Source organism: Salmo salar, chromosome ssa07, assembly GCF_905237065.1.
Source record: "Salmo salar chromosome ssa07, Ssal_v3.1, whole genome shotgun sequence".
Classification (NCBI taxonomy): Eukaryota; Metazoa; Chordata; class Actinopteri; order Salmoniformes; family Salmonidae; genus Salmo; species Salmo salar.
This window is the reverse complement of record NC_059448.1, coordinates 41586655-41601388: the sequence shown is the minus strand read 5'-3', so window position 1 is coordinate 41601388 and position 14734 is coordinate 41586655. Positions and strand designations below refer to the sequence as shown.

Genomic DNA, 14734 nt, shown 5'->3' with positions numbered 1-14734 from the left:
AGATGACTGTCTGATTTGGCTCATCCTACAGCCCCATGTGACAGAGGAGAATGAGCCATGCTAGTAAACATCAATAGGTATGGTTTTCCAGAAATCCTGGTTGGAGGGTTTTGTATTTCCTGCTTATTCCGGGAGTCCTCCAACCGTGATTGCTGGAAAACCAGGGAATTTACTGAAAGTTCCCTGAATTTTGAAACCCTATTGATGGGGGTCATAACCATGTCTGACTGATTGACTGATGGGTTACGAGCCTGACAGTAGCCAGTTGGACTAACAGAGAGTGGGCTGATGGGAGAAGGCCTATTTAAACATCCTCATTCACAACAATGAAGGGGGTGAAGTTCCCCCTCCATCACAAACACACTACAGACTCCTCGAGGGTGATGTGCTGTGAGATTTATATGAGCAAAATAAAGGTGTTAAACGTTCCTGCCTCCCATTCCATCCTCTCTGATAGCTCAGAGGGGTCGCCGTTAGCCCTGGCCGGACAAAGCTGAGGACCGTTAACTCTGTGAAAGTCATACACATAAGTCATTCTACAATCACACTTCTCTCCTCTCTCTCTGTGTGTGTGTGTGTGTGTGTGTGTGTGTGTGTGTGTGTGTGTGTGTGTGTGTGTGTGTGTGTGTGTGTGTGTGTGTGTGTGTGTGAGAGGGAGGGAGGGACGGGGGCTTATCAAACGGAGGCCGTGGATCCCAATGTTTTCCTTCCCTAATTGCACAAAGCCGGTTTCATGCTCTCTGACTTCGCGCCTGAGCGCACTGAGGGTCAGGGGACGTTATGGATTACACATTAGAGCCGCTCCTAGACACATATCCACATACGCACAATTTCTTGCACACAGTCACGCACGCATGCACACACAGACACATACAAGTCCCAGTTAGAGAGCATATGCCAGGATCAATTAAGCCAAGTGTTCATTTAACGGATCTACACATTCCTCCTCTCCCCCCTCCACAGTTCAGTGGTGATCTGAGGTTCTGTTCTTTCAGTCCTAGTGGCTGTACGTCCCACCAGTTTGATGTGGCTTCAGCCCCGGCCCATTGATTTACACAGCAGCCCGGCACGCCCCAGTACTTAAATCTTCATTAGAGGGGAGATGAGGGGGGAGAACAGAAGAGACTTTGGGGGCCAGGACTCTCTAGAGAGGAGTGGGGCAGGAAAACGCAGCCGAAGATATCATTAGGGTCTGGGAAGGTTCTGGACAGGTTACACTGAACTTTTGAGAATATTTTGGAATCTCTCCCAGTCGGGAGCAGGGATCAGATGATGAATGTCTTGTGTGTGTGAGTGTGTGTGAGTGAGTGTAAGTATGAGCGTGGGCGACTACATCAAAGTTACTTAGACACCTTGATGTTCTTAAAAAAAAAAAACGATATTTTTCATCAAAATCATGAAGGTGACATGTCGGGCAGAGAAAAGAGAGATGGATGGAGAGGGGGAGTTCACTAAGAGGATGAAGAGAGAGGGGGAATGGGTCCTCCTCTAAAGAAAACATCACTGGGACTTCAATACCCACGGAATGCATTCTCTCACAAGGAACATTTACAAAGACAACACCATCGTCCCCCTCGTCCGCCCCCCTCCCCAGACACCCCCTCCACTACATCCTGGTCCTCTCCAAAGCTCTCAAAGAGCACTGGGTAGCCCTCTCTGGTTTTCTCTCTGTGGTGTGGTGAGAGTAACAGTCCCTGGGGGCCCTTCATGTGTCTCATTAGGGGTCCAAAGTACCTCCTTAGATAGGGGTGCTAGGAGCCCCTTTTACAGACAAATCGAACACTACTGTCCTCAAGCATCTCCTTTCTAAAGTCTCAATCTGAAAGATTCTCTACTCATCGAAGGCGTTTAGGCGACACTGTGAAAAAATGTAACCAATAATGCTAAATGTTCATATATGTAGCGTGAAATATAAAGTTAGACTTGTTCCTGTACAATAATGTATTTTGGCTTATGCAAGTGTACGCATTTCACATTTGAGTTATTCTTTAAATGCACTGAAAATAAACTTGAATCGGTTAGGTTAGGAAACGTTTCCTTGTGGAAATAGGAATATCTACGGCCACCTCAACATCGCAACAGTTGACAAAATATGCACTGTGTCTGTTTTAAAAACGAAATTCATAAGAAAGCAGTGTGTACAACTTCATCTATAGTCAATTTAAACCTGGGAGAAGTCAAATAAACCTGGGAGAGGAAGAAGGTGGAGAGGGACCCCTGAACTCAGCACAATCTGTCCTGAAACAGCAAACAGAGCCGGGGGCCACCTGGGCCTTGAGCTCCGCTGGCCTCTCTATAGGTACAATGTGATGAGATGGCTGGCTATAGGAAGGCCTGTGAGGGAGGCAACTGAAATGTTTAGTTATCAAACCTGAAGTCCAATGTTACGGGTTGATAAACGTTCCCGAGCTCTGACGAACTCAGTTTGTGCTAAACGTCAATGACGGGGGGGGGGGAGAGAGAGAGAGATAGAGACAGAGACAGAGAAAGAACAGACAGAGAGGGAGAAGAGGGAATGAGACAGAAAAAGGGTAAAGCCTGAGACAGAGAGAAACAGATGGAGACAGACAGAGAGAGAAACATATCTCAGCGAGTATGGAACAGAAAAGAGCTGGAAGTGAAACGGTAAAGGTTGAGTTGAGAGTTGGGCTGACTGTTCCATTCCACCTCCCTGGGCTCATTGTTTTGACTGGGGAGGTCAGTGGGTCCAGGAGAGGAGGTAGTAGTACTGTAGTGAAGGAGAGGAGGTAGTAGTACTGTAGTGAAGGAGAGGAGGTAGTAGTACTGTAGTGGAGGAGAGGAGGTAGTAGTACTGTAGTGGAGGAGAGGAGGTAGTAGTACTGTAGTGGAGGAGAGGAGGTAGTAGTACTGTAGTGGAGGAGAGGAGGTAGTAGTACTGTAGTGAAGGAGAGGAGGTAGTAGTACTGTACTGGAGAAGAGGAGAGGAGGTAGTAGTACTGTACTGGAGAAGAGGAGAGGAGGTAGTAGTACTGTACTGGAGAAGAGGAGAGGAGGTAGTAGTACTGTAGTGGAGGAGAGGAGGTAGTAGTACTGTACTGGAGAAGAGGAGAGGAGGTAGTAGTACTGTACTGGAGAAGAGGAGGTAGTAGTACTGTAGTGAAGGAGAGGAGGTAGTAGTACTGTAGTGGAGGAGAGGAGGTAGTAGTACTGTAGTGAAGGAGAGGAGGTAGTAGTACTGTAGTGGAGGAGAGGAGGTAGTAGTACTGTAGTGGAGGAGAGGAGGTAGTAGTACTGTAGTGGAGGAGAGGAGGTAGTAGTACTGTAGTGAAGGAGAGGAGGTAGTAGTACTGTAGTGGAGGAGAGGAGGTAGTAGTACTGTAGTGAAGGAGAGGAGGTAGTAGTACTGTACTGGAGAAGAGGAGAGGAGGTAGTAGTACTGTACTGGAGAAGAGGAGAGGAGGTAGTAGTACTGTACTGGAGAAGAGGAGAGGAGGTAGTAGTACTGTACTGGAGAAGAGGAGAGGAGGTAGTAGTACTGTACTGGAGAAGAGGAGAGGAGGTAGTAGTACTGTACTGGAGAAGAGGAGGTAGTAGTACTGTAGTGAAGGAGAGGAGGTAGTAGTACTGTAGTGGAGGAGAGGAGGTAGTAGTACTGTAGTGAAGGAGAGGAGGTAGTAGTACTGTAGTGGAGGAGAGGAGGTAGTAGTACTGTAGTGGAGGAGAGGAGGTAGTAGTACTGTAGTGGAGGAGAGGAGGTAGTAGTACTGTAGTGGAGGAGAGGAGGTAGTAGTACTGTAGTGGAGGAGAGGAGGTAGTAGTACTGTAGTGGAGGAGAGGAGGTAGTCGTACTGTAGTGGAGGAGAGGAGGTAGTCGTACTGTAGTGGAGGAGAGGAGGTAGTAGTACTGTACTGGAGAAGAGGAGAGGAGGTAGTAGTACTGTAGTGGAGGAGAGGAGGTAGTAGTACTGTACTGGAGAAGAGGAGAGGAGGTAGTAGTACTGTAGTGAAGGAGAGGAGGTAGTAGTACTGTAGTGGAGGAGAGGAGGTAGTAGTACTGTAGTGGAGGAGAGGAGGTAGTAGTACTGTAGTGGAGGAGAGGAGGTAGTAGTACTGTAGTGGAGGAGAGGAGGTAGTAGTACTGTCGTGGAGGAGAGGAGGTAGTAGTACTGTAGTGGAGGAGAGGAGGTAGTAGAACTGTAGTGGAGGAGAGGAGGTAGTAGTACTGTAGTGGAGGAGAGGAGGTAGTAGTACTGCAGTGGAGGATAGGAGGTAGTAGTACTGTAGTGAAGGAGAGGAGGTAGTAGTACTGTAGAGGAGGAGAGGAGGTAGTAGTACTGTAGTGAAGGAGAGTTGGTAGTAGTACTGTACTGGAGAAGAGGAGAGGAGGTAGTAGTACTGTAGTGGAGCAGAGGAGGTAGTAGTACTGTAGTGGAGGAGAGGAGGTAGTAGTACTGTAGTGAAGGAGAGGAGGTAGTAGTACTGTAGTGAAGGAGAGGAGGTAGTAGTACTGTAGTGAAGGAGAGGAGGTAGTAGTACTGTAGTGGTGGAGAGGAGGTAGTAGTACTGTAGTGAAGGAGAGGAGGTAGTAGTACTGTAGTGGTGGAGAGAAGGTAGTAGTACTGTAGAGGAGGAGAGGAGAGGTGGTAGTACTGTAGTTGTGGAGAGGAGAGGAGGTAATAGTACTGTAGTGGTGGAGAGAAGGAAGTAGTACTGTAGTGGTGGATAGGAGGCAGTCGTACTGTAGTGAAGGAGAGGAGAGGAGGTAGAGGTAATGTAGTGGTGGAGAGGAGAGGAGGTAGTAGTACTGTAGTGGTGTAAAGGAGAAGAGGTAGAAGTACTGTAGTGGTGTAGAGGAGAGGAGGTAGTAGTACTGTAGTGGTGGAGAGGAGAGGAGGTAGTAGTACTGTAGTGGTGGAGAGGAGAGGAGGTAGTAGTACTGTAGTGGTAGAGAGGAGAGGAGGTAGTAGTACTGTAGTGGTGGAGAGGAGAGGAGAGGAGGTAGTAGTACTGTAGTGGTGAAGAGGAGAGGAGGTAGTACTACTGTAGTGCTGGAGAGGAGAGGAGGTAGTAGTACTGTAGTGGTGGAGAGGAGAGGAGGTGGTAGTACTGTAGTGGTGGAGAGGAGAGGTGGAAGTAGTACTGTAGTGGTGGAGAGGAGAGGAGGTAGTAGTACTGTAGGGGTGGAGAGGAGAGGGGGTAGTACTACTGTAGTGGAGGAGAGGAGAGGAGGTAGTAGTACTGTACTGAAAGAGAGGAGGTATTAGTACTGCAGTGAAGAAGAGGAGAGGTAGTAGTACTGTAGTGGAGGAGAGGAGGTAGTAGTACTGTAGTGGAGGAGAGGAGGTAGTAGTACTGTAGTGGAGGAGAGGAGGTAGTAGTACTGTCCTGAAGGAGAGGAGGTAGTAGTACTGTAGTGAAGAAGAGGAGAGTTAGTAGTACTGTACTGAAGGAGAGGAGAGGAGGTATTAGTACTGTACTGAAGAAGAGGAGGGGAGGTATTAGCACTGTACTGAAGGAGAGGAGGGGAGGTAGTAGTACTGTACTGAAGGAGAGGAAAGGAGGTATTAGTACTGTACTGAAGGAGAGGAGAGGAGGTGGTAGTACTGTACTGAAGGAGAGGAGGGGAGGTATTAGTACTGTGCTGAAGGAGAGGAGAGGAGGTATTAGTACTGTACTGAAGGAGAGGAGGTAGTAGTACTGTATTAAGGAGAGGAGAGGAGGTAGTAGTACTGCACTGAAGGAGAGGAGATATTAGTACTGTACTGAAGGAGAGGAGAGGAGGTATTAGTACTGTACTGAAGAAGAGGAGGGGAGGTATTAGCACTGTACTGAAGGAGAGGAGGGGAGGTAGTAGTACTGTACTGAAGGAGAGGAGAGGAGGTAGTAGTACTGTAGTGAAGAAGAGGAGAGGTAGTAGTACTGTAGTGAAGAAGAGGAGAGGAGGTAGTAGTACTGTACTGAAGGAGAGGAGGGGAGGTAGTAGTACTGTAGTGGTGGAGAGGAGAGGAAGTAGTAGTACTGTTGTGAAGAAGAGGAGAGGAGGTAGTAGTACTGTAGTGAAGGAGAGGAGGGGAGGTAGTAGTACTGTAGTGGTGGAGAGGAGAGGAAGTAGTAGTACTGTTGTGAAGAAGACGAGAGGAGGTAGTAGTACTGTAGTGAAGGAGAGGAGAGGTAGTAGTACTGTAGGGAAGAAGAGGAGAGGAGGTAGTAGTACTGTACTGAAGGAGAGGAGGTAGTAGTACTGTAGTGAAGAAGAGGAGAGGAGGTAGTAGTACTGTACTGAAGGAGAGGAGGTAGTAGTACTGTAGGGAAGAAGAGGAGAGGAGGTAGTAGTACTGTAGTGAAGGAGAGGAGAGGTAGTAGTACTGTACTGAAGGAGAGGAGAGGAGGTAGTAGTACTGTACTGAAGGAGAGGAGAGGAGGTAGTAGTACTGTACTGAAGGAGAGGAGAGGAGGTAGTAGTACTGTACTGAAGGAGAGGAGAGGAGGTAGTAGTACTGTACTGAAGGAGAGGAGGTAGTAGTACTGTACTGAAGGAGAGGAGAGGAGGTAGTAGTACTGTACTGAAGGAGAGGAGAGGAGGTAGTAGTACTGTACTGAAGGAGAGGAGGTAGTAGTACTGTACTGAAGGAGAGGAGGTAGTAGTACTGTAGGGAAGAAGAGGAGAGGAGGTAGTAGCACTGTACTGAAGGAGAGGAGGTAGTAGTACTGTACTGAAGGAGAGGAGGTAGTAGTACTGTAGGGAAGAAGAGGAGAGGAGGTAGTAGTACTGTAGTGGGTCAAGACAGGGCCCGTAACCGACCCAACCCTCCCCAGTCCCCAGCCTCCGCTCCGCTCTCTGGAGCTCTCAGGAGCCCAATGCCAGGTCCAAACATGTCACAGCCCTGTTAATACAGCCCTGTTAATACAGCCCTGTTAATACAGCCTGGACAACCAGCAGAACATGTCAAGTGTTGGACTGGAGGACAAATATGAGAGAGCGGGGGAGACAGAGATGTTGAGAGAGAGGAGAGGGAATGTAGGGAGAGAGAGAGATGGAGGAGGTGAAAGAGTAAGAAAGAGGGAGGAGAAAGGGAAAGAGAGGGGGGAGGGGCAGAGAGAAAAAAAGAAGTAGACAGAGACAGTAGGTGGAAGACAGAGAGAGTGAGAGACAGAGAGAGAGAGACAGAATATGAGACAGAGAGGCCTATTTTCGTGCCTCAGGTCGAATGGTGGTGTTTTTGTGGCAGGTTGGATGCCAGTCAGAGAGACTGAGAGGCTGATCTCTCTGTCTCGCCAGGGCTGCCTCAGTCACAACACCATGAGGAGTCCAGGACACACAGAGGAGCTGCCTGAAGAGAGAGGGGTCCTCTGAGATCTGACGGGGATGAGCTGTTGTTCTGCATCTCTTTCGAGAGTCGCCAGTCATCACTGTCCCGTGGAAATGCGTCTGAGTGTGTGTGTGTGTGTGTGCGCGTGGTGAGGACCAGTGTGTTTGTACTCCTCTGCCCTGAGTGGTGATCACACAGCACAGCCGCCCATAAAGCTTCCACTTAAAAGGACCCTTTTAAATAAACCCTTTAAAGGCTGCGATGTAATATCAAACAGGAAGGACGTTCAAAGCCTCGCTGCAACAATTTATACAACTATTAGAGCTAGGCTAAAGTTCCTCTTCAAAGAGCCTCTCTAGATGCCTGATTCGTCCTCTCTCTGTAGCTGGGTAGGTTCTGATGTCAGAGAAAAATTCTGTTTGAAGACTAACTTGAAGATTCCATCTCTTACATAGTGGCTTTTAAGATGTACGGAGCAACTATCCTCACTACTGTATAGGAGAGTTATTTGTTAAACGGACTGTCAATCATACAGCATAAACCACTGAGACGATTTGACTGGTTTAAATCAACCACAATTGGTGCTTTGTCGTATGGAATGGAAGATGTAGGCATCTATAGGTAGATACATGGACGGCTGTAGCCAACTTGGTAGCAAGCATTAAGGCGCCCTTGTCCCTTCAACTAAAAACTGCAGGCTCGTTGGAGGAAAAACCACACACCACACACACAACACACACACACCCCTCCTCTCTTCTCTTTCCGTCCGTGCTCTTGTAAATGCCATTTTAATTGAAATCTGTCAGACTCTCTCTCTCTCACACTCTCTCTCTCTCTTTCACTGGCTGACTGCAACCACAATGCTATAGGTCCTAAGCCATGAATTTCAATGAGTGCTTTTCTTCAACGCGCTGCATTGATGTCCTTCAAACTGAGCACTGCCCTATTCCAATAACCCTCCCCAATCTCTTCCTCAAATACAAGAGAGAGCACAGACACTTTCTCTCTCTCTCTCTCTCTCTCTCTCTCTCTCTCTCTCTCTCTCTCTCTCTCTCTCTCTCTCTCTCTCTCTCTCTCTCTCTCTCTCTCTCTCTCTCTCTCTCTCTCTCTCTCTCTCTCTCTCTCTCTCTCTCTCTCTCTCTCTCTCTCTCTCTCTCTCTCTCTCGTGGGAAGTGGAGGCTCAGGCGAAAGCAAAGGTGATATTAGTGATTCCTGTCAGTCCTTCAGGACTGTGATGTCATAATAAAAGGACCAATTGGGACTGCCAGTAATACCACCAGTAACACAGGGCCTCTCCTCTGCTGTTGCATTAGTGGAACTAAGTTTACATCCAGATAGTGACTGGGTGGAGAGGAGGGCAGGAAGCTGGTTGTTCAGTTCAATTTAACAGGGTCCAGCTGTTCATCTCTGTTAAGGGAACAAGAGCTTTACTAACCTGGTGCCAGATCTGTTTGTACTGTCTTGCTCCTATGGTCATTGAAGTTGGCAAGATAGCACAAACAGATCTGGAATCAGGCTACAGTTGTAACTGCCATTTGGGTCAGGAACCTTCCATAACCTGGATTACTTGAATTACAAGAGGAAGTACGGTGTGTGTGTGTGTGTGTGTGTGTGTGTGTGTGTGGACAGTATGGAGATGTTGTGGCGTCCATTCCGCTGTAGCTCTGACGGTTGTAACTAACTCCACACACACACACACACACACACACACACACACACACACACACACACACACACACACACACACACACACACACACACACACACACACACACCGGGTCAGTCACACTCACACTCGTAAAACATTTTGACTCACCCAAGACAAACTCTTGCCTAAAAATACAGCGAACATGGCAGGAGAAGAGAAAAAATGTCAAATGGACAGTCTTCCGAAGTAAATAACAACTCATATTTACCCCCAGAGAGAGAGAGAGAGAGAGAGAGATAAAGAGAGAGAGAGAGATAAAGAGAGAGAGAGAGAGATAAAGAGAGAGAAAGATAGATAAAGAGAGAGAGAGAGAGAGAGAGAGAGAGAGAGAGAAATGAAAGAGAGAGGGGGAGAGAGAGAGAGAGAGAGAGAGAGAGAGAGAGAGAGAGAGAGAGAGAGAGAGAAACTCACAACCAAATCATTAGAGGTCCCCGTCAAAGCCTTTACACGAACTGGAATAATATTTAAACAAAGTATTTATAAAATGGAGGAAGAGTTTGTGTTTGAGAGGGAGGCGGCGTGTGGTCAGTGTGTTAGCCTGTGCCCAGTTACTTTCAGCACCTCGACCCCGCTCTGATGTCCGGCTGTGTGTGTGTGTGTGTGTGTGTGTGTGTGTGTGTGTGTGTGTGTGTGTGTGTGTGTGTGTGTGTGTGTGTGTGTGTGTGTGTGTGTGTGTGTGTGTAAACATTGAGATCCACCTGGACAGATTATCCTTGGATTCAGTGCAGTTCAAGGAAAGGTCTGCAGCCATACAAAACCAGGCGGGACTGAGGAAAACCCTGTAGCCTGAAAACACTGAACCCTTTTCCCATTGACTCAACGTGGGACAAAAGACACTGTCAAACGTGTGATTGAATGAGAACAATTCTGGTCTACGTGTGCTTTCAGAGACATCTTATCTCAATCTTTCTCCGGCCACTCACCCTGTCTTTATTTCCTAGAACCTTACACAATGAAGAAAACCCCCACACACACATGAAAAAAACACACTGACACAGACACACGCATCATCACACAGGAAACTAAACTCACTCTGAACTGATCTCATACCAAGTTCACAGACATAAACTTGGGAGTCTCGTCCCCAACTCTTAGCCGTGTGATTTGTCTCCAGCATAAGGAGACAGAGAGCTCGACCTGACCTGTCTGTCTGAGTGACTGACATACCCGCCTCTCTGTCACACCAAGCCCCATCGCACACACTCCTCCCACACCATTCATCCCCAAACTCCGCTCCCCCACCCCCATACCGCGTGCGCACACACACACACACACACACACACACACACACACACACACACACACACACACACAGCAGGTTCCAGGATCCCACTGTCCCACCAGGATGTTTGCTAGAGTATGTGTGTGTGTGTGTGTGTGTGTGTGTGTGTGTGTGTGTGTGTGTGTGTGTGTGTGTGTGTGTGTGTGTGTGTGTGTGTGTGTGGGGGGGTTAATACAAAGCACAAACACTGCCCCCTCTCGATCCTAGATTATTCTCAATGGCTGCACTCTCAGGACCACTTATCTGACAGAGCAACCTGAGGGATTCAGACACACACACACACACACACACACACACACACACACACACACACACACACACACACACACACACACACACACACACACACACACACACACACACACACACACACACACACCATTTTCCTACAGTAATCTACAGACCTTGAAAGGGAGACAAAGTTAAGTGTGTTTAGTTGTAAGTGAAGTCTATGTATGGTTTGATACTATAGGAACTAATTGATGATGACAGTAGTCAGATAGAAGGGTTCCCACTAGTTAAGAGAGTTCAGCAGGACCCTTGGGGCCGTCATTTAAGAGTTCCCTTCACCTCACATTTCCTGCCTTTGTTTGTTTAAAGTGACAATTCTTCCATCATAAAGAGAGTGTGTGTGTGCGCGCGCGCGCATGTATGTGTGTGCGTGTGAGCACAGCAACAGCAGCCTCCCTCTGTCTGCTTCCTCTCCTCACACAACTTCAAATAAACACACTTCCATTGGTTGACTCAACTGTGTTTGTCTCCTGTGTTTATTTTTCCCTTTTCTCCATTCCCCCGTTCCCTCCATCCCAATCCCCCAACTCTCCCTCCACCCCAATCTCCCAAATGTGCCTCCATCCCAATCCCCCAACTCTCCCTCCACCCCAATCCCCCAACTCTCCCTCCATCCCAATCCCCCAACTCTCCCTCCATCCCAATCCCCCAACTCTCCCTCCACCCCAATCCCCCAACTCTCCCTCCACCCCAATCCCCCAACTCTCCCTCCATCCCAATCCCCCAACTCTCCCTCCACCCCAATCCCCCAACTCTCCCTCCATCCCAATCCCCCAACTCTCCCTCCACCCCAATCCCCCAACTCTCCCTCCATCCCAATCCCCCAACTCTCCCTCCACCCCAATCCCCCAACTCTCCCTCCATCCCAATCCCCCAACTCTCCCTCCACCCCAATCCCCCAACTCTCCCTCCACCCCAATCCCCCAACTCTCCCCAACTCTCCCTCCACCCCAATCCCCCAACTCTCCCTCCACCCCAATCCCCCAACTCTCCCTCCATCCCAATCCCCCAACTCTCCCTCCACCCCTCCACCCCAATCCCCCAACTCTCCCTCCACCCCAATCCCCCAACTCTCCCTCCACCCCAATCCCCCAACTCTCCCTCCACCCCAATCCCCCAACTCTCCCTTCATCCCAATCCCCCAAATCTCCCTCCATCCCAATCCCCCAACTCTCCCTCCACCCCAATCCCCCAACTCTCCCTCCACCCCAATCCCCCAACTCTCCCTCCATCCCAATCCCCCAACTCTCCCTCCATCCCAATCCCCCAACTCTCCCTCCACCCCAATCCCCCAACTCTCCCTCCACCCCAATCCCCCAATGCAGGGCAGAATAAATTCCCCCTCTCCTTCAACACACGAGGAAGGCAGAAAGCCTCAAGACTACCTGGGGAAGTCCAGTTGTGGACTGGACCAAACAAAAGCTGTCCTGTGTTATTAACTACAGCAGTGGTCACCAGCTTTTTCTGACTCAAGACCACTTTCACAGTCAAAAAGCAAGCTGAGATCTACCGCTCAGATTTGTTTTAAACATGACTTAAAAAATGTAACATTAACCTAATAAAAAGACTTGTGTAGGAATGAGGTTTGTGCAGTAAGCCAGATACATTATCACAACATATTGGCTATATGTCTGCCCTGACAATATTGTTCTTCTCAAACCATATTATATTTAGAAAATGGAGCTTTGATAACAAAATAGATCAGTTGGTGTAGCACTTGCGAGGCACAGCAGAGCACAAATTGAAATAATTAGCAAATAATTATATTTTTTTATTTACTGGACTGATGGTACCGGTATCTGATGGTCAGGGTGCTTTCACAACAACTGAGAACTCGGGGGAAAAAACGAGGTAAAATGATGACATCAGTGATCTTCAGGTCGGAAAGTTGTAGCTCTAGAAAGATGACCTTTCAAAATGATTCCCAGTCAGATCTCGTTTTAATCGGAGTTCCCAGTTGTCTTGAACGCACTGAAGTCGGAGATGTCATAGTTCCCGAGTTCCCAGTTGTTTTGAACACGGCATTAGTCTCAGCGGAAGGAGGGAGAAATCAGCAGAAGGTCCGCCTCTCACGGTCCCTGCTCTCTCCTTCCTTTCCTCCGGAGAGACTGACCAGAGAGAGGGGACACCTTCTTCCACCTGATGGTGAAACTCGCATCGCTCTGCATCTGCCTCATGCACAAATGTATGTTGTTTCTATGACCAGGGAAAGTGAAATATTCCTCGATATCAAAATAGACACGTCGAGCTGCTAATAATAATAAAAAACGCAGGGCCATCGATACACTTGGCTACTAATTCATTGCAGCTGCAGCGCGAGTGGAAGTACAGAGAAGCACACAACAGTGTTGATAGTGCTGAATAAAAACGCAAACAGCCACAAATCTCCCGGCCCGCCAGGTAGGTGGAGGTTGTCTTTTCAGACGAATTAAAAAGTTAAAAATGGGAACTCTTTGCGTACCCGGTGGGCAGGGCTTCTGAATCAATCGCACTCCACACTGTCCTTTCACACCTGGACAAAAGGAACACCTATGTGAGAATGCTATTCATTGACTACAGCTCAGCGTTTAACACCATAGTGCCAACGAAGCTCATCACTAAGCTAAGGACCCTGGGACTAAACACCTCCCTCTGCAACTGGATCCTGGACTTCCTGACGGGCCGCCTGAAGGTGGTAAGGGTAGGCAACAACACGTCTGCCACGCTGATCCTCAACATTGGGGCCCCTCAGGGGTGTGTACTTAGTCCCCTCCTGTACTCCCTGTTCACCAACGACTGCGTGGCCAAACACGAGTCCAACACTATCATTAAGTTTGCTGACGACACAACAGTGGTAGGCCTGGTCACCGACAACAACGAGACAGCCTATAGGGAGGAGGTTAGAGAACTGGCAGTGTGGTGCCAGGACAACAACCTCTCCCTCAATGTGAGCAAGACAAAGGAGCTGATCGTGGACTACAGGAAAAGGCGGGCCGAACAGGCTCCCATTAACATCAACGGGGCTGCAGTGGAGCGGGTCGAGAGTTTCAAGTTCCTTGGTGTCCACATCACTAACAATGGTGCAAACACACCAAGACAGTCGTGAAGAGGGCACGACAAAACCTTTTCCCCTTCAGGAGACTGAAAAGATTTGGAATGGGTCCCCAGATCCTCAAAAGGTTTGAAAGCTGCACCATCGAGAGCATCCAACTGCCTGCTCGGCATCTGACCGTAAGGCGCTACAGAGGGTAGTGTGTACGGCCCAGTACATCCCTGGGGCCAAGCTTCCTGCAATCCTGCAAGGACCTATATAATAGGTGGTGTCAGAGGAAAGCCCATAAAATTGTCAGAGACTCCAGTCACCAAAGTCATAGACTGTTTTCTAGGGCCAAAAGGCTCCTCAACAGCTTCTACCCCCAAGCCATAAGACTGCTGAACAATTAATCAAATGGCCACCGGATTATATACATTGGCCCCCCCATTTGATTTGTACACTGCTGCTACTTGCTACTTGCTGTTTATTATCTATGCAGTCACTTCACCCCTACCTACATGTACAAATGACCTCTAACCTGTACCCCCGCACACTGACTCGGTACCGGTACCCCCTGTATATAGCTTATTGTTATCGTTATTGTTATGTTATTGTGCTACTTTTTATTCTTTTTTACTTTAGTTTATTTGGTAAATATTTTCTTAACTCTTTCTTGAACTGCACTGTTGGTTAAGGGCTTGTAAGTAAGTATTTCACAGTAGGGTCAACACTTGTATTCGGCGCATGTGACAAATAAAGTTTGATTTGATTTGAAGTGCACCTACCGCCAACAGCTCAACAACAAAAAAGGAGCGCAAGTCTTTATCGTTGGCTTTTCTACAGAAATATTTGGTGATCGACTAGGAATGCCTTGAAGATCGCGATCGACTGGTTGGTGACCACTAAACTACAGAATGCCTGACTGCTGTTAGCTAACCTGCTATCTTTCTACTGTAAGTGAAATTATCAGTGTTGAGGGGCGCCAACAACAGTGACATGGTCAATAAAGACCTATTGAACCACAGTGTAATGCAGTTGCTCCACTGGCCTTATACAGTTCCTTACTTATTCTCCACCAGTGATATAAAGGTTGTGAGTGAGTGAGTGAGTGAGTGAGTGAGTGAGTGAGTGAGTGAGTGAGTGAGTGAGTGAGTGAGTGAGTGAGTGAG

General features: G+C 48.2%; 1 protein-coding gene across 7 annotated transcripts in view; it reads right to left on the bottom strand.

Annotated features, from left to right (window-relative positions):
* Window positions 1–14734, bottom strand: part of LOC106609323 (signal peptide, CUB and EGF-like domain-containing protein 1) — a 108117-nt gene that overhangs the window by 50099 nt on the left and 43284 nt on the right. The gene's annotated exons all lie outside the window — the stretch shown is intronic.